The following is a 22,655-nucleotide window of genomic DNA, read 5'->3' as shown; positions in this document are numbered from 1 at the left end:
ATGCAGCCCGGAAGGACACAGGAAGTAAAGGACTCAGGTAAGAGAAGAGAAAGCTGAAATAAAAGGAAGTAGACTGGGAATCCAACTAGAGAGGAGACCAGGGTAAACGGAGAGGAGAAAGCAGAAAGAGCAAAGACACCGGGTCTCGAAGGAGGTAGACGCGACCCGGGCAAAGGAACCGGAATGAAAACCGGTAAGAGGCAAAGTAGCGAAGAGAAGGAAAACTTTGTGCAGAGGACGAAGTTAGTAACAGACAAAAGCACGGACGATCCAGAGGGAGTGTCAGCAGCAAGCGTAAACCCGGAAGCTGGGAACACTATCCAGAGGGGTTGCAACGCAGCGTCCATCGGGAGGAGGAGGAATAAATACTCCCGGCGGGCTCCGCGCTGAGGGAACTGGGACAGCCGCTAGAGCCATAAAAATAGAGAAAGGACTACCAATCCATACTGCCAGCGATACCGCGGAAGTATCCGCCAGTCTCGGCGGCGGCGGATGCCACATACATTGACCGAGTTTACTTCTCGGGGAGCGACCAGCGGACTGCTTTTGATTTTGCTTTTGGGTAACCCGGATACTGTAGATTCAGTTTCTGGAGCTGCTGAAGGTAGGCTTACAATTGGCTTTACTTTTGAAAGTGTTCTTTCTGAAAAGAATCACACGCTTGCCTCAGCCCTAGTATCAGCCAAAGCAAGCAGTGTGACATTACTGTGGAGGAACTGACATTTTCGGAGAAATTGGCTATACAGCTTGTCGTAATTTATTTACTCTTTGATCTGGGCATGATAGAACAACAGTAGAATATTTTGTTTGGCTCTGCTGCCTTTATCATATTTGGGCCCGTAGAACTGCAGAAAGAAAAAAGCTGTCCTTCCATTGGCTTGCTCTGTTTTGGCACAGTACAACCACGGTTGTTTCTATATTGATCTCTAGATGCAGACGAGGGGGAGGAGACCGGTTACGGCGGTCCCTTGAGCAGTCAAGCATGTCTCGCCTGGTCTAGAATTAGGGTGGTGGTTGTATGTGCATGGTAGATCAAACATGCAATATCTGATCAAGCTTGATTTTGAACTGGACATTGAACTCTCAGTTGGTGGGTGTGCGAAGCAATTGTCATGGCTAAGAGGAAGGCAGAATCCCTATTTTCGTCTGAAGGCAGAAGTAGTAAACTCGTCCGGATGATTCAGCCTATTACGGATGTGAACCTTTTAATTTCGGAGATTCAAGGGTTTATGTCAGATATCAAGGAAATAGAAGCACCGCCTTGGAGATTATCACAAGTCAAAGAATCAAACTTTTGGGAAAATCTGAGAATCGCGTTTTAAAGCCTAAATTAATAAGCTTCAATTCTGTTGTGATTAATACCACTGAGGATAATATTGGTTTATGCAATTCCCATTTTGGGACTTCTAATAGAGAATCGTTTTCAATTTTCCAAGCAAATCAGAAGAAAAAAAATAGATCCCCTGGCGCTGTATGAAGTTAATCTAAGGCCAGGTCAAGAGAGGGGAAAGGAATTATGCCTTTCCTGTTAGCGGTGCCAGAGTCAACAAAGTTGACACTAGCTCCGATACAGCGGATATAGTACAAATAGTGGAAATGTATGATGAGTGTAAGGGTGCTGCAGCCAGCACTTCTCTCGTGTGTGGTGCTGCCCTCTGATCATCCGTGGAGGACGAGGAGGATGTATTGGGTGGGGGCGTGGAGGATTCATATTGTGTACAAAGAGGTCCCCTAGTCGCTCTCTCAAATAGTTTTGCAGCACTGGCAGAGCAGTGCGGACTGGAGCCTCAAAGATAGTGGAGATAAATATAATAACTAAATAACCCAAAGTATCTAGTGCTGAGGAGGTCCCTGCGAAAATTAAATATGAGAATAGTGGAACAAGGGAATCCCCAAGTAATAGGAGCATAAAGAAGGGGCTGCCAGCCTAAAAACACTGCAAAGGTCTCAGGGAAAAGCACCACCACTGTCGGAGTGCAAACATAAATATTGGTATCTGGCTTGCTGGCAAAAATAGATGAACATGGTGTGGGTGTGGCAGGAGATCTATTGCCACCTTTATTAATGGAATCTGTAGAAACTAAAAACACTAATGATCTGCTGAGGAAAATTCTGGAAGTGATAAACACCATAAAAGAAAAGGTCGAAGCCTTGGGTAGGACACAGGGAATTGGCAGCGCAAGCCAAGTATTGAGGCTGAAGGAAGACATTAATAAAGCAGGTAGAGCCAGCTACCGAAACAAGGTTGTAGTAAAAAAAAAGCATTCTTGGGAGAGGGATGAGGGTTCTGCTACACTTGCCCCTATGAGTGATCGGGTGGGACCAAATGATACTCAGACAAGACGCCCACCATAATCCCCATGGGCCAGGGTCAACATACGCCATTGTTATATGGAAGGGATTGGCCTGGTTCATGGTCTTATGACCATGATCACCAGAAACACCTAAACAACATGTATGTGTCATTGCCCAAGTATGTAGAAAAAAGAAATTCTCGCCAAATGGGTACTTATTTACCAGTTTCTGGCTTGAACCTACTCCCATTGGGCACAAGAAAAAAGCCATTGGTCTAACTCATGGTATTGGTAATAATGTGGATAACAACAGGAGCCCTTCTGTTTACATTAACAATGTTTCCCGTTTGCCCTTATTTTATTTGTATTTATTTTTTACATTTATAAAGCGCTCAGGGCAGCCCTTGGGCATCGTGGCGCTGTTACAGGAAAGCTTACTTGGTTATATGGATGAAACAGCCAAATGACAACGGTGAACGTAGAGCAGAGCGAGGTTCGTATGGTTACAAGCGAACCTTGTGCTGCTAAAACTGTACACGAGTTAAAGTGCAATTGGAGTTATCGAATTGGCTGAGTGGTGCTGGGGTGTGCGTGCGTGTCTTAGTTGAATAGCCTTGTTTTCAAAGCTTTGCGGAAGGCTTAGTGAGACGATTCATTCCTAAGGGAGGGTGGCAGGGCATTCCACTGTTTAGAAGCAATGAATAGTAAGCGTACACCCCAGCCTTATCACGCTTAGCCCTACGGGTGTAGAGCTGGTTAGTGTAGTGTACCCCTGTAGGCCTGGTTGCGACTGCTCTATTTAGTTTCTCCGACAGAAATGCTGGGGCTCTGTGCGAGAGGCACTTGTGCATGATGGAAAGTGTCTTGAAAATGATACTTTTTTTACCGGGAGCCAGTGTGCAGAATGTCTAGCAGTTGATATGTGTTCCCTCTTTGGAATATTGAGGGCTGCGCGGAGGGCGTCATTTTGAATTATTTGCAATCTGTTTACATTTTTTGCTAAGGTGCCGGCCAAGAGGACATTGCAATAGTCCAATTTTGATCCTACAGTGGCTCTCGCAATGGCAAGACATTTTTTTGCGTAGAAAGGTATGGTTTGACTGCATTAATAAGCTTGGTGGAGTACACTGCTGAAGAAGCTATAGCGAGGAGTGTAAGAACTTCAAGTTCTGTGACGTCTTTGAATGAGAAGCCTGAATTGCACACTGTGGGAGTGTTGGTAGAACTCGTGTTGGTGGGAGGTGAATTGGGAGGGGGAGAGGAAGGGGATTTTTGGCTCTTTCTGATTTTGTTTTGTAGAAGGGTTATTTTGTTTATCATAGCCGATTGAATGCTGGAGCACCAGGGTTCATCTTTGGAGATTATTTGTGTTATAGGCGCTGGAGTAACGAGCTCCCTGAATATGGCGAACCTCTCTTTGGATTCAGATTTGGCATTAGCAATTCTAGCGTTATAGGAGTTTGATTTAGCGAGGATGATGGCTTTTCTATATTGATTGGCTATCACGTTGAATTCTTTTTGGGAGGAATCTTGGGGGTTTGCTTGCAATTTTCGAAAGCGCTATGCGCTTCAAGGCACATAGTTCAAGGAGCTCAGCTGCGAACCAGGAGTTGGCATGTCTTACAGCTTTAGCATTTTTTTTTTTAGAGAGAATGGGACTATGGATTCCACTGCATCCTTGAGTGTATCAATGTAGCTTTGAGCTAGCAGATTGGGGTCGTTTGAGAAGTGGGGTTTGAAGACATGAGAGTTAAGATATGGTAAGAGGTTTCCTTAAGTTAGTTTGCGGGAACTCCTAACCAAGGAGGGAGGTAGTGGAGAAGCGCGTGTTTTAGTTTTGGTGGGTTTGTGGATGGAGAAGAAAATAACATGGTCGTCTGTCCAGGAGCAGGGAGAGTTGGCTCTGATAGTGGCTAAACAGTTGTGGTCTGCAATCCAGTCTAGGATTCGCCCTTTAGCGTGAGTGGGGCTATTGACTAATTGTGAGAAGCCCATGGTGTTTAGAGCTTTGGCGACCGAATTTGCATGCAGGTCTTTTGGCTCATTGAAGCCCAAGTTGCGATCGCCGAGGAGAATGAATTTGGAGGCGGTTTTTAGGTTGTTGCCAATGAGGTGTAATAGGTTTTCAGGGAGGTCTGTAAATGAAGTAGATTGTGTTGTTACAGCTTTGCGATAGAATGAGTTTGAGGGAAAAAGAGTCTATGTTACCTCCTATGGGAGAGTTGGTTTCGTCTCACCTGAAGGGATTCTTTTGCTATAGGGGCTATGACGATGCTTTGAAAAATAAATGTTTGCATTGATTCAGGTCTACAAAAGGCTGCTAGCCTATTATTAGAAATGATTAGAAATTATATCATCACAACCGAATTCCAGCATAGACTATATCCAGGTTCATTTGAGTTTATGGCAAATGGTGGAAGGTATTTTAAGCATTGACCTTCGTGCACTTCAACCTAGCAATGTTAAGATTGTAGTTAGAACACAACAATTGTTTTAGTCTAATTTTGGGCAATGTCAGCTGACACGGAAGCAAATGGCTTACACTAGCATACAGGGGAGTACAGGGCGTGGGAGAGAAAGAGAGTAGAAGTGCAGGAAGTGGTGTGACTGGTGTAACCTTATCTCTGGACTTGGTAGATTGACTGGAGAGGCGAGGGAGATACATAACTGCCCCCCCCCCTTTTTTTTATAGAATACTCTCCTGGAACATTACAGGATTAAATAGAGTCATTTCAGACCCTGATTGGTGTTCTTATGTAAGAAGGCACCAAGTAATACTTTTTCAGGAGACTTTGGCGCTTGATGCCATTGACTTCCTAGGTTATATGTTCCAGCTACTAAAGAGCCCAAGGGAAGACCTATGGGTGACCTCCAGATTTGGATAGATCCAAGTCTGGGATGGAAGATGGATAATGTTATGACACACTCGCCAAGCCTCCAGCTGTTAACTGTTTCAACAAGTGAGGATGAGTGGTTTTTACTGTTTAACCTGTATAACAGGTCAAATGAGGCACCAGGAATCAATACTTTACTAACATTACAGGGGCTGATTAAATCAGATAATTAAAAGATTATGAAACATCAATTTAGCCTGGTGGCAAGAGATCTGAATCTTCAGATAGAACCTTTAAAAGCCACTGAAAATCTCTGGATGACCAGAATATTGTCTGATGTTTCACAACTTTATCAGCCAAACCTCCAAAAAGGACACACAAAGCGGCAGTGAAATCAGCTTTTATTCTTTTTAATCTAAATTTAAGGGCATGTAACTGTAGCTCTTTAAGAGACCGTCCAGCAAACTCTACATTCAATAGTTGCAATGGGTCCTCACACATTGATTATATTTTTATTTCAAGTAACTGCTGTGATAAAATGTATGACTTTGAAGTTGCAGACAGGTGAGAGAGTGATGAAAACCCACTCTCAGTTAATCTCCTGAGGCAGAGGCCATCAACCTTATGAGAACCTGCCACACGTCTTAGCAAAGCTGTTATTGTTGAGGGCCATGCAAAGAAATCGGTAAAATGGGCTAACTGGGTCGAAAGGAATACAAAACCAGAAACATATACAGCAATTGTAAATAATCTGGCAAATATCTGCAGTGATAGCACGCCAGATAATAACGTGATAGCAGAATTTGAGTTGTTGGATACAAATGTAATACCTTTCTTGGCATGTAATGCTGAGAAAATAAAAAGGAAAGCCTTGGTGGTAAATCCATGGTACAATCAGGATTGCACTAAGGCAAACAAAGATATGATCATGTGTGCATCAGGATTGTACTAAGGCAAAGAAAGATATGATTGTGTGTGCAAGATATAATGTAACCTTAGATAAGAGTTAGTTACGGTACCTTAGAGCTGTATATAAAATCGTAATCACTAAGAAAAAGAATTAAGATGGGGAGCGCTACAGACGGCTTTAATAGAGGGAGACACCATCTGCTTCCTGAAACTGGTAACATCTAAAGAGCTGGATGGTGACCAGCACCTGCAATGCTGTATCCCTGAGGATGTTCGGTAGGAGCATTTTTACAGATTATGAAATAGCTCTGAAATACAATCAGGGGAGGTATTAAACAGGAATTTTGAATGCCCGATCATGTATGCAGAATGGCTAATCTCTATAAATGAGGTAGCAGTCGCTTTAGGTTCACAAAAAGCTGAAAGAGCATCAGGCTCTGACTTTGTGCCTGTAGATTCTTATAGCGACAAAATGTTCATTTGGGTTCCAACTTTGTGCAGGGTTTTTAATGTTGTAATTAGATCTGGGGATGTCCCAAAATCATGGCAAAATGCAGCTATAGTCCCTATTTATAAAAAAAAGGCGATAGAGATTGCCTCGGAAACTACCCTGCTTGATAGCGCTGGCAAAATATTTGGAGAAGTAATTCTGACCCAACTTCAAAACTGGCAGAGGAGAATGGGGTAATTACAGATGCGCAAGCAGGATTTCATACTGGTAGAGGAACTGTGGACCACTGTTTGTTATTGCTCCTATTGATTCAAAAGTACACTATTCTTTCCAAGATCAGGTTGCAAGCAATATTTTTGGACTTGAAAACCGCCTTTGGTAATGTTTCAAGGAGTAGCCTATGTGAGAAACCAGATGGTGTCTCTCCCACTAGTCTCCGGGATCTGTCATTCAGGTGGCCAGGACACATTCCAAAATTAACACTTTCACATGGACAGCCCGCTATGAGAGAAAACAGACTAACACCCGAGCAGTATATCTGACGTGTCCCAATACAATGGTCAGGAAAGGTCAGGCAATTACTCAGGGACGTCATTTCACCAAAATGCCAGGGGTAGCGGAAGTGACATCACACAACCCTTGACCCCCTGGTGACATCACAGGAAGTGATGTCATTTGACCCCACCCCGAAGTGACATTGCGGGATGTGATGGAACACAACCTTTCACCCGTTGACAAAACAGGAAGTGCTAGCACATAACATTGTACACTACAAAAAATATGGTTACGATATCGCTATAATGTGGTGCACATTTCATACAAGAATGGATCGCCATATGTATCGTTAAGATCAGTGTATTTAGGCCCATATTACCAAATTACTGTGAATGCAAGCAGACGTCCATGACCAAATGATAATGATGTGTTATTATATAGCACTTACACTTAAGCGCTTTATATAGAAAAAATATACACCCAATATCACCAAACCTGTGTTAGTACTCATTTATCGACCTCAGAAGGATGAAAGGCTGAGTTGAGGCGTTTAAGAACAGACTAAACCAGTGACTCACCAAGTATGCCTTAAATAAACCTTTAATGAGTCTAGCAATTATTGTATAGAATTCCAGAAAGACACAACATTTTGGTATTCCTAATCTTTCTTATTTAGGGTATTTTTCTTCTTTTTTTTAAGGGGCTTTAACAAGAAAGCCAGCCACTCCAGAGCTAAAGAGCCACATGGTGCTGGCCACAGCCCATGAGCTTACATTAAAAAAAAAAAAAGAATGTTTTTTTTCTTTTTTTTCTAGAGGTCTCAAGGGTGACCACAGAGGTCGCAAGGGAGACCGCAGAGATCACAGTTGCGACCTCTGGCGACCCCTAAATGACGTGCCTGCAATTACTGACCATCACACACACCTGACTTCCATTAAGCTTCCCCACATGGATAAAAAGCGGAGCACGAGAGCACACTCTGAGCAAGGCAATGCACACGAGTAAACAGCAATTTCAAGATGGCAGCTGAACGAGAGAAGAAAGACAGCAAAATAGAAGGGGGTCGCAAGGAGGGAAGTTGCCTTGACCTTTTTTCGACAAGGAACTGTTACTTTCCATAAACCTTGAGAATAGAAAGCGTAAAACCAGGAAACACGGCTGAAGAATCCTGCATTGTGTGTCGGAGATACCCGGGGCCATCCCTCGTAATTAATCAAGGTGGGAAGAAGCAGCAGCCTCCGTGGTACCGACCTTGGCTCCAAAAACAAAGCAGCACCAATGAAAAACAACACAGCCGGTGAGTTCGGGAGACTGATACCAGACCGGTCTGTGTTGAAGCCAAGGTTGCAAGCCGAAATATTGTATGGCGAGTGCTGGAACGAACATTGCTATAACGCGTGTGATAAGAGACGCAAGTAAAGTCGAACTGCTGAAGAGTGATTGAACTTTAAAAGCAAGATACGATACCTATGACCGAGTGGTCCCTGATGTAGAGGTTTTGAACTACATCCTTGTGCTAGAGAAGCCAGAGAGTGTGCTAAGCTTGAGTGTGCCGCCTTGTCCCGTGCTTAAAACATGGAGCAGGGAAGCCAACGGCTTAAATATTCTGACATATCATTTCTTGAAAACCTTTCTTTTGCATAACATTGTTTCTCACACTCTTTGTATTTAGAAGTAAGGATTGGCAATAGGTTTGTTAGTATAGGCCCTTTTTATTTTGACAGAATCAACTAGGACTGCGTTATTATTATTTGATGGTCGTAGCTTGCTCCTATCTTTAGGTTTAGGATTAGATAGTCGTTTTGCAAACCCAATTGATGTTCAACAAACACCCTTGATCTGTGTTCACTTGTGTCTGTCTTACTGTTTCATACACCTATGTTTGATACTTCCTTACACCTATGGCAAAATTTGATTGAACGGAATGACCCTGTAGAACTGGTGGAAATAATCAAATTGTTGTACTCACAAACCTGGGCTTCTGTTAGTTATGGGTTGGGCGGGAAAACGACAAACCCCTTTGCAGTGAACAAGGAGGTTCCCCCAGAGGTGCGTCCTGGCGCCCCTCCTCTTGTGCATCTACACTCAAGAGTGTGGTGGATGCACTGGAGGTGGGCTGTCTCAAAGCACCAAGATTTGCGTAAAAAAAGTGACCTGCACTGTTTTACGCAGATGACGTGGTGATTCTGGCTACACCACCAAAAGGGCTGGAGAAATCATTGGATATCTTTTTGGCTGAGAGAAGAGCGATTGGTCTTGAGCTCAATATTACTTAAACAAAAGTTATGGTTTTAAACCACGTTTTACTAGGGGTGTTTCATTGAGAATAGCAATTGACCGTTAAGGTTGGAACAGGTCAAATAGTTTGATTATCTAGGGACCAGGTTCCATGAAGCGGGTGGCTGTACTGAACAATTGCTCAAGGCTAAGATCAGTTTGGGGAAGAATAGCGGAGGAATACAATCTTTCTTCTCCCGCCATGGAAGCGGGGCAATTTCGCCGGCCCTGGACTTATATGGAAAGCAAGCTCTGCCAGCAGCCCTTTACGGAACAGAGCTCTGGGGATATGCCAATGCAGCTTTTCTGTCAATACTGAAAAACACATTTATGAAAAATTACTTTTGTTACCAAAAAGGGCTCCAACATCATTGGTACTTTTGGACCTTTGTTTGTTTATTTATTTGTATGGCGCACCCAGCCCAGGGGTATCTGGGTGCCTTTCACACAAGAGGTTACAATTATATTTTCAGCTAAGTTACAGTAGATACAAGAATACAATAGATACAGTGAATTATACAAAAAAAACAAGGGTAAGGAACATATATACAAAATTACAGGTACAGAGGAATTGCTAGGTGGTCGGAAGGCGTTGCTTGGCGAAGTCATAGAAGTCAGAGAGGTCAGAGATCCTCATATATGCAGGATTAAAGCTAACCATTTGTGTCATTTGAGACAAGCCACTTTATGGTGTTGCGCCTGAACATGGAGAAAGGTTGGCTGGCTCTCAGAGAGGGAGGTAAGGTGTTCCATGCTTCTGCTGCCATGACAGGGAAGCTACTTCCATCTGCTTTTCTTTTAGCTTAAATCTAGGCACAAGCAGGCATGATGAATTGACTGTCCTTGTTGGACGTGTAGTGGATTTTTTAGTGATTCTCTCAGAGAGGTTGTTTGGAGCTGCTTGATTAATGCATTTATGACTAAGTATTTATGACTAAGTGATAACGTTTTAGAAAGCCATTTGATCTGTCTCCTCAAGTGCAAAGATATGTTCTCTCCTTGGTATGCCATGAGCCACTCTAAGAGCATTGTTTTGCAGAATTTGGATTTTGTTAATGATGTATTTGCTTGCCCCCAAGTGCAAATCATTGCAATAATCCAACTTGGACAGGATAAGTGCTCTTTCTAGGGTTGTATAGCTTTCTTTGGACAAAAATGGTTTGCAGGCCCTGATTAGCTAACAGGTGTAGGCTTTAGAGGATGCCATGGCGCGGACTTGTTTGTTGAGTGTGAAGGCAGAGTAGAGGTAAAAACCTAATGCTTTTACTTCTTTTACCACTTTAATCGATATTGAAGGCGGTAAAGTTCGAGCTCAGTTTGTTGAGGTCAGTTAGTGCCGAGTATTAGAAGCTCAGTCTTTTCGTCATTTAGGCATAAGCCGTGTGCGGCCATCCAGGCTTGGATGATCAGGTATATTTTATTCACCAAAGCCAGCTCCTTGTCTTACTCACCAGAGAGAGGTATGAGGATCTGGGTATCATCTGCATAGTTAGTGTAGGCGACACCCAGATGGTCTAGGTCATCGAACAATGGATTTGTGAATATATTGTACATTGTAGGAGAGACACAAGAACCTTGTGGCACACCACAGGGTATCAGTATCGGGTCTGTAGTTGCTGGTTGCGAGAAGACTCTCATAGTCCTATTGTTCAAGAAGGATTTAATCCAGGTGATGGCCTCTTGTGAGAAGTTCGCCGCCGAAGCCAGATGTTTACAAAGAACTTGGTGATCCATCAGATCAAAGGCGGCCGATAGATCAAGTAGTAACAGCAAGGCTGTTTTTTTCTTTGTCCTTCAGTTCATCTATCTGTGTTTTTAAATCAATTAGAGCTGTCTCATACCGTGATGTGGTCTAAAGCCCAATTGGCAGGCTCCAAAGAGGTGGTTCTGTTAAGGATTTCAATCAGGCGACACACACCTTGGTATCAGCCTAGTATGTAGCGCACCACTGAGATACCTTTCTCTTTATTTTATGCGGATTCAATTTGAGATGGTACACAACTCGTCTCACACCCCCTTTTTTTAAAAAACCCTGGGTCACAAAAAACCAAAAACCAGGCTGATTGGCGAAAATCCAACATTTTATTTACTTTAAGATTCAAAGGAAATCATACAATTTTAATATGGGGCAGCAATCACCAATGGGGTGATAATTAAAATGAAAATGGAAGCAATGCACTTGGTTAACCTTCTCCTAGAACATGCAAAGCGCAAGTGAATAGGAGAACTTTTTGAATTAGGATAGATAGCACCCAAGGTAAGGTCTCCCCCTGCAACGTTCCCTTAACCCCCAATTATTCAGGTTCTGAGCGGACAGAAAGAAGCAGCAGGTAGTCAGGAATAAGCGACAGTAAACAGAATCAAACGCCGACCGATTTTAAACCCTTTGCAAAGGCATGAAATGACACTCGGAAATCAACAAATAAATAATTAATGTGCGGTTAAATGTGTGAGGCAAATATGATTTCTCTCAACAACAGGAATGCAGAAACAGTAGCAATCACAATGCAATTGATCAAAAAGAAGCATACAATTAAAAAATGAGTGGAAAGTTAGAACATGCTGCAGCCGAATGACACGATGGAAAGTTGCAATTTTCTCAATTCCTGTTTAAAATGACCCAAACGTTTTTTTTATAAAAATGGGTGAAAAATACTGAAAATCGCAATGCGGTTTTTGGTCTGGGGGACATATGGATATCACAGGGATAATATGAAAGGGAAAGAATGGTGGTAGCTGAAGATTTGAATGAGATTTTCGGGGAGGAATAGGGTTCAGTTTTAGGAAAAGTAAGAACAGTAAAACGAAAACTTCGGTTTTGAAAGAAAGGCAAATGTTACTTAAACTAAATTATCTAGACTATATTGTTAAAGAGGAACACAGTAAGCTCCAAGGTTGATTTGTGAGGTCAACCTTATCACCCCAGTCCTCAACTTTAACTGGAAATATGTTTGATTACTCAAAATATAACTAAGGGCTTAGGATTTACAGCAGACAGAAATGAAAAGAGAGATGGCGCTAGCACTTAATCAAGGACAGGGTGCACAGAGAATTCTAACAGTTTTAACAAGTTAGCAGGGTATAAATAGGATTGCTTAGAAAGTGTAATACAGACAAAATGGTCAAGATGGGGAGACTATGTGTTTCTCTGTGATGGGGAGATACTCACATTCCACGCTTAGGTTTGGAATTATGGAACAGCAAACTGGGTCTGGTCACCACACGGCAGGCGCGCCTTACAGCAAACAGCTGGGCCATTGTGGTCACCAGATGGCAAGGACAGCTGGATGGCAGGGTTGCAGCGGGCATGCAGGTAGTGGGCAACAATCCGGTCTGATTTCATGAGGCAAAAGGTAGCACAGCTTTTCCCTTTTTTTAAATGGGATTTTGGTGGTTTTTTACTTAATCAATGGCCTTGCTGGGACAGGATCAGCAATGCTGTGGCCTTGTAGTGACATCTGGAATCAGCAAGATGAATGGGGCAGATCAGGAACACAGCCACAGGAAATTCAAGAGAGAGTGTCTAGAGTTATGTCAGGGACTCTTATTTATAATGCATAGTGACATCATAGATTATATGGTGGGGCAGGCTTAGCTAAGCACACCTCTAAACCACTGGATAGGACAATAAATGTTGGTTACCTCCTATAGGAGGTAACTCAGTTTATGAGGTTGCATTTTATGAGATCAAAAGACTTCCCACAGATATGTTTGCCAAAAATCAACCTGAACATAATTTACACATTTGTACAGTTGTGGCATTTTAACAAATTACGTAGGCAGATTACATATTTTGTGTAGAGCATAGCCGTCAAATCCTCCAGCTTGTGAGACATTGTTTCACCCTTTTAATACTTTTTAGTCATTTTGAGTATGAAAGATTCGGCCTAGAATTCTAGAACTTTATACATGGGTGTGGATTATCATAAGGGATGTAAGTATTAAAAGTCGCAATGGCATCATGGATACTTTCCTTATAATACCCTTTTCTCTGCCATTTCTATTCCCTAGGTGTCAGTGAAGTCTATGACGTCTTAAATGAAAGCCCACAAAATCACATTTAAACTGTTAACTTTTAACATTTTTGCAAAGTCCTGTGGCAAAGATAAAGTCTTACAAGTTTCATTTAAAAAATAGTCTTTGAAACAAATGTTCAGTATTGTTCTCCATATATGGGCAGAGCTTCCAGGCCATCCCACTAAATCCAGGGTTTGTCATGGAGTTTTTCTTTGAAGTTTCTTGTAGAAGTCACAGGGAGGTGTGATTTTCTTTTTCACATCCTCGTGTCCCAACATTTCTATTGTAAGATGGCTCAGCCCAGACCCAAGTCCGATTAGTATGTGAAGCTTCTTTGTCTTGGTCAGTCAAAGTTTTCCAACTTAGCAATTATCAGTTTTGTGTCCTGGAAGTTTATGGTGGCTCCGTTTTGGGGGAAGCTTTAGCTCTGACCAACTGGAATAACCTGTTTTGGGAGCTTGCAAAATCCAGCCAATGCAGTTTAACAGTTTTATTTTCTTTTATTTTGTCCTGAATCAAAAACAACCCTGTTGAATAAAACAGCCCATGTATGTTTCCCCAGCAACACACCCCTCTACATTGCCAGGCACGGACAAGCTCTCATTCAACATTGTACTTTTTTTAAAACAGGCATTTTTTTCTCTGGTTTGTAAAAGCCCATTCTGACACATGTGGTGAAAGCTGGCATATTCCTTCCAAATTCGGTTTTGCTCTTCCATCTGGATTCCCACATTGTTTTGTAGCTGTAGTCAGCTTGTTTTACACAACAGTCTGTACAAGGCAAAGGTCTTCATGAAATTGACATGTGCACAGAAAGCTATGATTTTCTTTTCAAGAAGTGATTTTTTAACATTTTGTAGCAAAATGTAAGCGTTTTCCATGTGGATGAAAGAAAGCTTTTGTTGATTTTCTCAGGTTTGGCTGGCACAGCCTGTCATTCAGGAATAAGGCTCTTTTCTGAGGGAGCACAATGTGAATATGGCTGGGCATGACAGGGTCTTTTTGATAAAAGCAGTGTGATGAAGAACAGGAAAAATAGCATCAGAGCAGCATCATTTTAAAGGTGAAATATTCCCTTTTTCAATTGGAATCTTGGGCTTGCAGCAAAGCAGCGCTGCTTTTTCACTCCATTTCTTTAAGACAAACAAGAACACCCACTAGTAGCCTTTCTCGGGGTGCTCCCTGTTCCATCTTGCCCAATGGCGCTTGGCAAAACAGTGTAGCTATCCTTTTTTTTTGCTGCAAAATGCTGTTTTGGTGTGAGGCAGTGGTGTTCACAGGAGCCAGCGCAGCCCTTTTGCTGGTTCTGCTGAAGTGCAACTTGGTGATGTGGGGAAGTACTGTTGAGTGGTCAAACATATCCCACAGTTCGAATCTAGGTAATCCTGAATTTGGATGTAGGCCATTTTGTCGAGGATCTTGAGTAAAAATGGTACAGTGGTGATTGGCGTATAGTTGGTCGGGATTGAAGGGTCCAGAGACAGTTTTTTCAGGAGGAGTAAGACCCAAGACTCCTTTAAGTTGCAGGGAACAGTGCCTGAATTGAATGCAGAGTTAATTCGTACTGTGCTTACCTAAAGTGGGTAGGTTAGCTTTTTTATTGGCAATCTTGCTTTGGAGGAGGGCAATTTTATTCTGTAAGGCGCTCTGGATACTTGTGCACCAGAGTTTGTCCCTTGAGACATTCGTCTATCTGAGGAATGGGAGCTTCCATTTCCCTTAGAATGGTAAACAGTTCCTTAGAACTTGAGCTAGCTTTGTTGATCCTATCATTATAGGATTCTTGTTTGGTACATATTATTTTCTTTTTGTAGAAGGCAGCTATGTTGATCAAGTTGGTTTTGTTTTCCTCGGTAGGAAGGAGTTTCCACAGAGATTCAAGCTTTCTTTTTTCCGTTCTAAGATTTTTTAGGTGAGGGGAGAACCATGAGTTCAGGGGGGGCGTGGTTAGCCAGCCATGGACTAGGACGTGTCTTCGAGCGCTGCTCCATCTGATCCGACAAAGATCCCTGAAACCACACTTCAAAATGCCCTGAAGGCTCCAGAAATGAAGGAATGAGCGTGGGAAATAACGCACTGCCGTAATCCTTTGTGGCGAGTTCATTGAGCCCGGCTATCGGCAGAAATTAGACGGCGATCGAGCGGCCGCGTTGCAACTTTGTTGCCAAGATGGCAGACAACAAAGGAAATGGGCCCGGAGCCTTGGGGGAGAGGAAGCTGAGCTGCAGGGCAGAGCGGTGAGCCACTGCAGTTTATGCGACGCCTCACCTTTGGACTTGCTACTGTTGCAGGCATATCATATGGACATAATGCGGCGCTCCGGAGCTTGAGCTGAGGAGCGGAACAAACCTCTGGATACAGTTGCATTATAATATAAATAGACAGCCGGTGCCTACGCGCTCCCTGCCGCTTGGGAAGAACATCACTGCAGACACGAATTGTAATAGGCGGCGCGGGCTGCTTATGTTATGCGAGCTGCAAGCGGCTGCTTTACGACCGAAGCGGAGCCCCAGCTGACGGAGGGACGTTGTCGCTGCTTCCGGCTGCTAAACGCGCAGCTCTTTTCGGCTGAGTACACACACAGCATCCCTCCGTCTTATTTAAGCTATGTGTGTTGAACACCCTCCATTTCCAGATGACATAACTCCTCCAGCCTACCACAGCTGTGGAAGGCACAACTCGCTCACAGGACTCAAACACCCGTGAGGGTGAGGCAAATAGGTGCTGGAAGCGAGCGGAGTGTAACTACAGAAAGGTGGCAAAACTTTAAAAAATGAAGAACATCCTTGGTGTGCAGTGGAGCACATAACTTTAACCCACAGGCCCTTTGTTAGGTTTGTTGGGTACTAAGTCCGCATGGGAAGTGGTGACATCTTGGCACCTGGAGTGCGCTGGATGCCCGATCTCAGTTGCAAGAGGGCTTAGGGACTAAAGCATCACAGAGAGCAGGGAAAGCACCCAGATACTTGTCCGAGGAGACGGGCAGTACACCCAAGTACTGCCAGTTTGAAAGGATATTCAGGTGTACTGCCATCCCTGTAGCAGGAGCAGCCCGTGTGCTGGCGCCCCCTGGATATTTGATAGTAATAAGACAGGTGGCAGGCATGGAAGCGCACGGGCAGCATTGACCAGATTTACTGGCGGCACAGAAAAAGGAGTATCCAGCGACCAAGAGTGGTAAGCAGAGGGAAGCCAACTGCAGCAGCCAGAGGAGATACGTGAGAAGACACAACCCACTTGAGGGTCCTGGAATGGCAGCCAAGCCGGTATGATACAGAGGGGACTGTAACGGAAATAAGCAGTGGTGTGAGTTATACAGGGAGCCTGAGAGATGGGTGGTCATGTTGGTGGTACGAAATAGTCTCCAGCAAGCAGGGAGATAACCAGGAACGTGGGAGGACACAGCCCACCCGAAGACACAGCTTCACAAACACAAACTTATATAGGGGCTCCTCAAGGAAAACTGCCCTGGGCCTGGAGTGACACACTGGGGTTACACCAGGACAAAGAAGCAGGATTGGTACTCCACGGTACAGGTAACGTCAGACACACAACGAAAATTGCAAGATGGCAGGGAGAGGAACCGTTAGTAAGAGCAGAAATAAACAATCCACGATGGAAGCATTCGCTAAGACACAGCAGTCTCCTGTGGCAGCAACGCTCGGCGGCGGGACCGCACCGGCAGAGAGCTCCTCAGCGGCTGAAAACCACCAGATACTAGCGGCTATAACAGAGCTGAGAGACTCATGGGGAACAGCAATGGTGGATCTGCAAACTTCCCTGGAGGCTAAAATAGATGCAGTAGGCACAGAAGTCTCCCTGCTGCGACAAGATGTTAGAACGCTGGTAGAGAGAACGAGCAGTCTGGAAGGTGCAGTGAAAATCAACACAGACACTAGCACCAGCAATGCAAAGGAGGTCCATATATTGAAGCAAAAGGTGGCCAACCTGGAGAACCGGGCCGAGGAAGCAGAAGGGAGGGCAAGAAGGAACAATATCCGTGTGGTCGGACTGCCGGAGGGGGAGGAAGGCCAAGATCCTACAGACTACGTGGAGAACTTGATCTTGGAAGAAATCGGAGCTGACAAACACTCGCAGGGATCCACGATAGAGCGAGCACATAGAGCCCTCATGAGGAAACCGAAGCCTGGGGCCCCCCCCTTGAGCGATCATCGCCAAAATACTGAACTATAAAGATCGCAAGAAGATTTTGGAATACTTTCGGAAGGGGGGAACGATCGAAAGGGCCTCGAGTACCATCACGGCGTATCCTGATTACACAGTGTTGGTCCAGAGGCAACGTTACAGCTATGTGGCAATCAAAAGGAGGCTACTCATGGCTGGAATTAAATACATGCTTTTTTACCCCGCGAAACTGAAAGTGTTGCACAAAGGCAGAATGTTCTTTTTTGACACCCCAGAGGAAGCAGCGGCATGGCTGGATCTACAGGGTTGCCCAGATCGAGATGAGGAGAAGGCCCATGAGGAGCACGAAAAGTGATTGGGATATTATATGCATATTGTAATGACGCAGAGTGGGCACCCCAGTGGAGACTATGATACTGATAAGATGGAGGGGTGCGATTGAGTAATGCTGATATTTGACAGATTGTCTGGGACTTTGTTGAACTTAAAGGACTGGAATATAGAAGAATGAATATAAAAGTAAATCAAGTAGCAATGTGTGGTTAAGTTAAATGTGAATAGGAGTGGCAGGGCAAAGACACTCTACCCCCCGAGTAGTAGTAGTAGAAGTCGTAGGATAGCCATAAGGGCGACCTCACCCTGCTGAGCTGCGAGTACGGGCTATTACCGGAAAGAGCTAGATTGGGGGGTGCCTAAGATCCAGGGATGGAGCTGGGCAACAGTTGGGGGGGGGGGGAGTGATGTTGGGGATGGGAAGGGAGGTGGGAGGGGGGGATTGGGGAGTTTGGTGTGTTTTTGGTTAAGGGGAGTTTAAACTGGGGAATGAGCCTATATGGAAAAGGATGGAACCTAGACTTGGACTGCATCGGTGGGGGGCGGATTGGAATTCTAACAGGCCATGGGGGACCTTAAAATAATCACCTGGAATGTCAGGGGGCTCAACAGTTATCTAAAAAGGAACAAAGTAATGCTGTACCTGCGTAGGCAAAAGATAGACATTGCATTGCTGCAGGAGACTCACCTGACACGGGAGAAGATGGATATGATTGCTAAAAAATGGAAGGGAGTTGTGGTGGACTCATCATATTCTGCTTATGCTAGGGGAGTGCTTATCTGGGTGGCGCCGCATGTCCCATTTCAGCGACTGCAGGAGATAGCAGAGGGGGATGGGAGGATGGTTATATTAAAAGGATTGGTGGAAAATAGGGAGGTAAGCATTGTAAATTCATATGCCCCGAACCAGAACACGGCGGCGTACATCAGAACGTTATGCACTAACTTGAGCATGTGTATGGGGAGCGTGGTGATTTGGGGAGGGGACTTCAACTGTGTGCTTAATCCAAAGGTAGATAGGTCGGATGGGAAGATTGATAGACCCGCCCCAGCCGCTAAAGCGCTGCAAGCATTGCTGGGTGACTTTGGTTTGGAAGATGTATGGAGGACGAAACATCCGCAGGAAAGGCAATATTCGCATTATTCAGCCCTGCAACAATTGCACACGAGGCTGGACTATGTCTTTGTCACGTCTGAGGTAATACCAGAGATTACACAAATTGAGTACAAAGCCTCTGATCCTTGAATGGCAATACTGCCCCACGAGAGCGAGGATTCTGACTTGGCACCTACGAGCGGAGGCACTAAGAGACCCCGTTTTTAGGGAGGATATGAGGGAGGAGATTACAAACTATTTGAGACTAATACTGGCAGTGTGGACTCGGCGGGAACGCTGTTGGAAGCCTTTAAGGTTGTGATGCGAGGGGCAGCCATAGCAAAATCCAAAGGTCTGCAGGGAGGGATCCTAGCTGACCTACGGGAGACGGAAGGGGAACTAGAAAAGGCACCGAGAGGTGGAAGAGACACCAATGAGGACATGGAACTGATACTCGGGCTGCAGCAGAAATGTGCAGGGTATTGGGATAGTTTGTGTAACCTTAATTATAAAAAATATGTAGAGAGACAGCATGCGGGAGGGGATAAACCAGGCAGGCTCTTGGCATGGCTATATAAAAGCGAAACCCCTAGACCCACCATCAGAACAATAACGAGAGAGGACGGCAGTGTAGCCGACACCCAAGAGGGCGTTAACCAGGAATTTGTGGACTATTATAGGTTGCTATACGGAGACGATGATAAGAGTAGTCGCGCAACGATCCTTGAAACATTGGAAGATATAGGATTGCCAAAGATAAGTGTGGAGGAGAGAGAGGAGCTGGACACACCGATTACCTTGGAGGAGCTAGGGGAGGTGGTGAGACAGTTGCCTACTAGTAAGACCCCTGGGGCGGACGGACTCCCGAGTGAATTTTATAAAGTATATATAGAAGAGGTGCTCCCCCCTTTGTTGGAAAAGCTAAATGAAGCGTTTGAGCTGGGAAGATTGCCAGAGTCACTTAGAGAAGCGATTATAATACCACTCCCCAAGCCACACAAGCCTAGACATAGCTGTGGCTCCTATAGACCACTGTCAATGTTGAATCAAGACAGCAAGATATTAACGGCTGGTTTGGCAAACAGACTGAAGAGGGTTATTAGCAAACTGATACACCCCGATCAGACGGGTTATGTCCCAAACAGGAATATATCCAACAATCACAGACGACTCCGTAGAGTTATTGAGTTCGGGTGCGAGAACAAAGGTGAAATGGCAATCGTGTCCTTGGACGCAATAAAGGCCTTTGATTCGGTCAAGTGGCCATGGCTACTGGCGGCCCTGGACTGCTATGGGTTGGGGCATGTGTATATACGGTGGGCGAAGATGCTATATAGTGAGCCATTGGCTAGAGTCAAAACCGGAACAGTGATATCTGAAAAATGGCAGCTTTGCAGGGGAACCAGACAAGGATGCCCGTGGTCCCCAATGCTCTATATACTGGCCCTGGAACCCCTAGCAATATACCTGAGACAGCAATATGATATTATAGGCATTGAGGTGAGGGGGGAGTGACATCTGATCTCCTTATACGCAGATGATATGCTGCTGTACTTGCAACACCCGGAAGAAAATCTCCAATATATTTTGGAAGTGATGGAGAGACACGCAAGGTTGTCCGGTGTAGCGGTGAATCCTCAGAAGTCCGGAGGGAGGACATGAGATATCTAGAATCTATGAGAAGATGTCAAAAATAGGGAAGGAGGTCGCGCAGTTGACACTAGATTGGGAAGAAGAAGTGGGAGCCCAGATGGAAGATGGGCTGTGGGAACGAGTTCAGGGGTACCATGAAGTATTGATGAACGCAAGATTAAAACAGTTACAACTGTATATCACGCATAGGGCGTATTTGACGCCCCAGATGATATCGAGATTTGAAAATGCAGGACGGCAGGTATGCCCTAAATGTGATGAGGAGAATGCGGGTATGGTGCATATGTTCTGGTCATGCCCGGTTATTGAACGCTTCTGGAGTGAAGTGGCGCAGAAGCTAGCGGAGAAGGGGGTCAAGATTGTAGTGGACACAATGTGGGCCTGTCTGCTGGGGGGATTTCCAAGATCGCAGAAACTCAAGCATGTGGACAGACTGAGGGACCTGGCATATGTGCTTGCAAAGAGAAGAATTGCTATGGGGTGGAAGACATGCCATGGGCCGCGAGCGGAAGTGTGGTGGAAGGATTTACAGAAATGGGCAGAAGCAGAAACTATGGTGTGGCAAGAAGCGGGCAGAGCCGAGGGGGGGGGGTGAAGAGACAGAGACCCTGTTGGCCTGGAAATTGCTAATTGCAGAATTGTTTGGGTCCATACAAGACCCGGCGGAACCTATGGATGTGGGGACCCTACCACTAGATGCAGGAACGAGATGAGGACAGCAATAGGCTCAAAACAGGGGGAGGGATAAGGGAAGCAGTGCCTGGAAGCAAGTAATGTATAATGGAACTGTTGATGTATGCACTGCCTGGTTGGTTTGTATTGTTTGTTGAAATTAATAAAATTGTTTAAAAAAAAAAACATGAGTTCAGATGTGCTTTGGGTTTCCTTTAACGCATCTTAAGTGGAGCAAAAGTGTCTTTCGTCATGGTGACCTTATAGGCCTCTACTAGGTTATCTGGACTAGCTAAATTTGGAAGTAAATTGAGACTGGGTATGATAAGTGGAATAAGCTTATCTGCACAAATATTCCTTTTATTCCTCGTAGGGAGGGGTGGCGCAATTAGATTGACCTTGTAATTAGAGATATTAGCTGACAATGTAAATGAGAGCAAATGTAAATGAGAGCAAGGAATGATCTGTCCACGTTTTGGGTGTTATCGATGTGATAGATGTTACGCAATTGAGGTCTGCTACCCAGTCAAGGGTTCTCCCTTTGTCATGGGTGGCCTGGGTCACGTTTTGGGTGAGCCCTAGTTCTGTTAGTACATTGGAGATTGCTAGAGCCCAATGGTCGTTGAAATCTCCTAGTAAGAGCATTTTAGAGGTCAATTTGGTGTTCTCGGATAGAATTACAGAAAGGTCTTCTTCGAATGACCCAATCAGTCCTGGTGGCCTGTATATTAAGTATATTGTTAAGGTGCCAGAATTGGAGATTGGTAATTTAGCTGTGAGTAGTTCACAAGAGCTAACGGCAGGAGAGGGGGCTACTCTCATAGCTAGGTCAGATTTGGCAATGAGAGCAATGCCTCCGCCTCTAGAGTCGGCCCTGTCTACTCTTATGATTTTGTAGTCATCAGGTATTTCTAGAAGCAGGGTGGGGCCAGCGGCAGCATGAAGCCATGATTCCGTTATAGCAAGGAAGTCGAGGTTCTCAGCTGTGATCAGATCCGCTATTTCTGTCGGATGTGCCACTAAGGATCTAAGTCACCCTGGATTTGCGGGGGGTCAATCTCATTAGTTGCTACTTTGAGTTTGTCCTGGCATGTTTTGATATGAGGGTGGTGAGTGTTGTTGACTGTAACAGGCAATTTAACCTGGCATGTTTTGAGGATTGAGGGAGATGGTCACCTTTAAACTGAAGGAAAAGTGTGGGTGGTATAGTTACTGTAGAAGGTTTGATGTCCTTACTAATCAAAGCAGTCCTATGGTAGTCACAGTTGTTTAGGGCTGGTGCATACACTTGTTATCTTACAGCCAAAGAAGCGTACTGCAATGTTAACAATAAAATATTGAGAGCGTACACTTTGCTAGTAGAGGGCAGTTGTGTTGTAAACACAGCACTGTATGGCACGATAGTTAGGCGAAATGGCGGATAGTGACTAGGCAGTTCAGATACAGCAGGGATCGAATCTTCGCCAAAATGGAGCAAG

At 44.6% G+C, this 22,655-nt stretch overlaps 1 protein-coding gene across 1 annotated transcript in view; it reads right to left on the bottom strand.

Moving 5' to 3' along the window:
- The window catches only part of POLN (DNA polymerase nu), a 1,535,958-nt gene that overhangs the window by 1,401,276 nt on the left and 112,027 nt on the right, over positions 1–22,655 (bottom strand). The gene's annotated exons all lie outside the window — the stretch shown is intronic.

The sequence above is a fragment of the Ambystoma mexicanum genome, chromosome 6q, assembly GCF_040938575.1.
Source record: "Ambystoma mexicanum isolate Mex_15411 chromosome 6q, UKY_AmexF1_1, whole genome shotgun sequence".
Taxonomy (NCBI): Eukaryota; Metazoa; Chordata; class Amphibia; order Caudata; family Ambystomatidae; genus Ambystoma; species Ambystoma mexicanum.
This window is presented reverse-complemented; position numbering and strand designations above follow the sequence as displayed.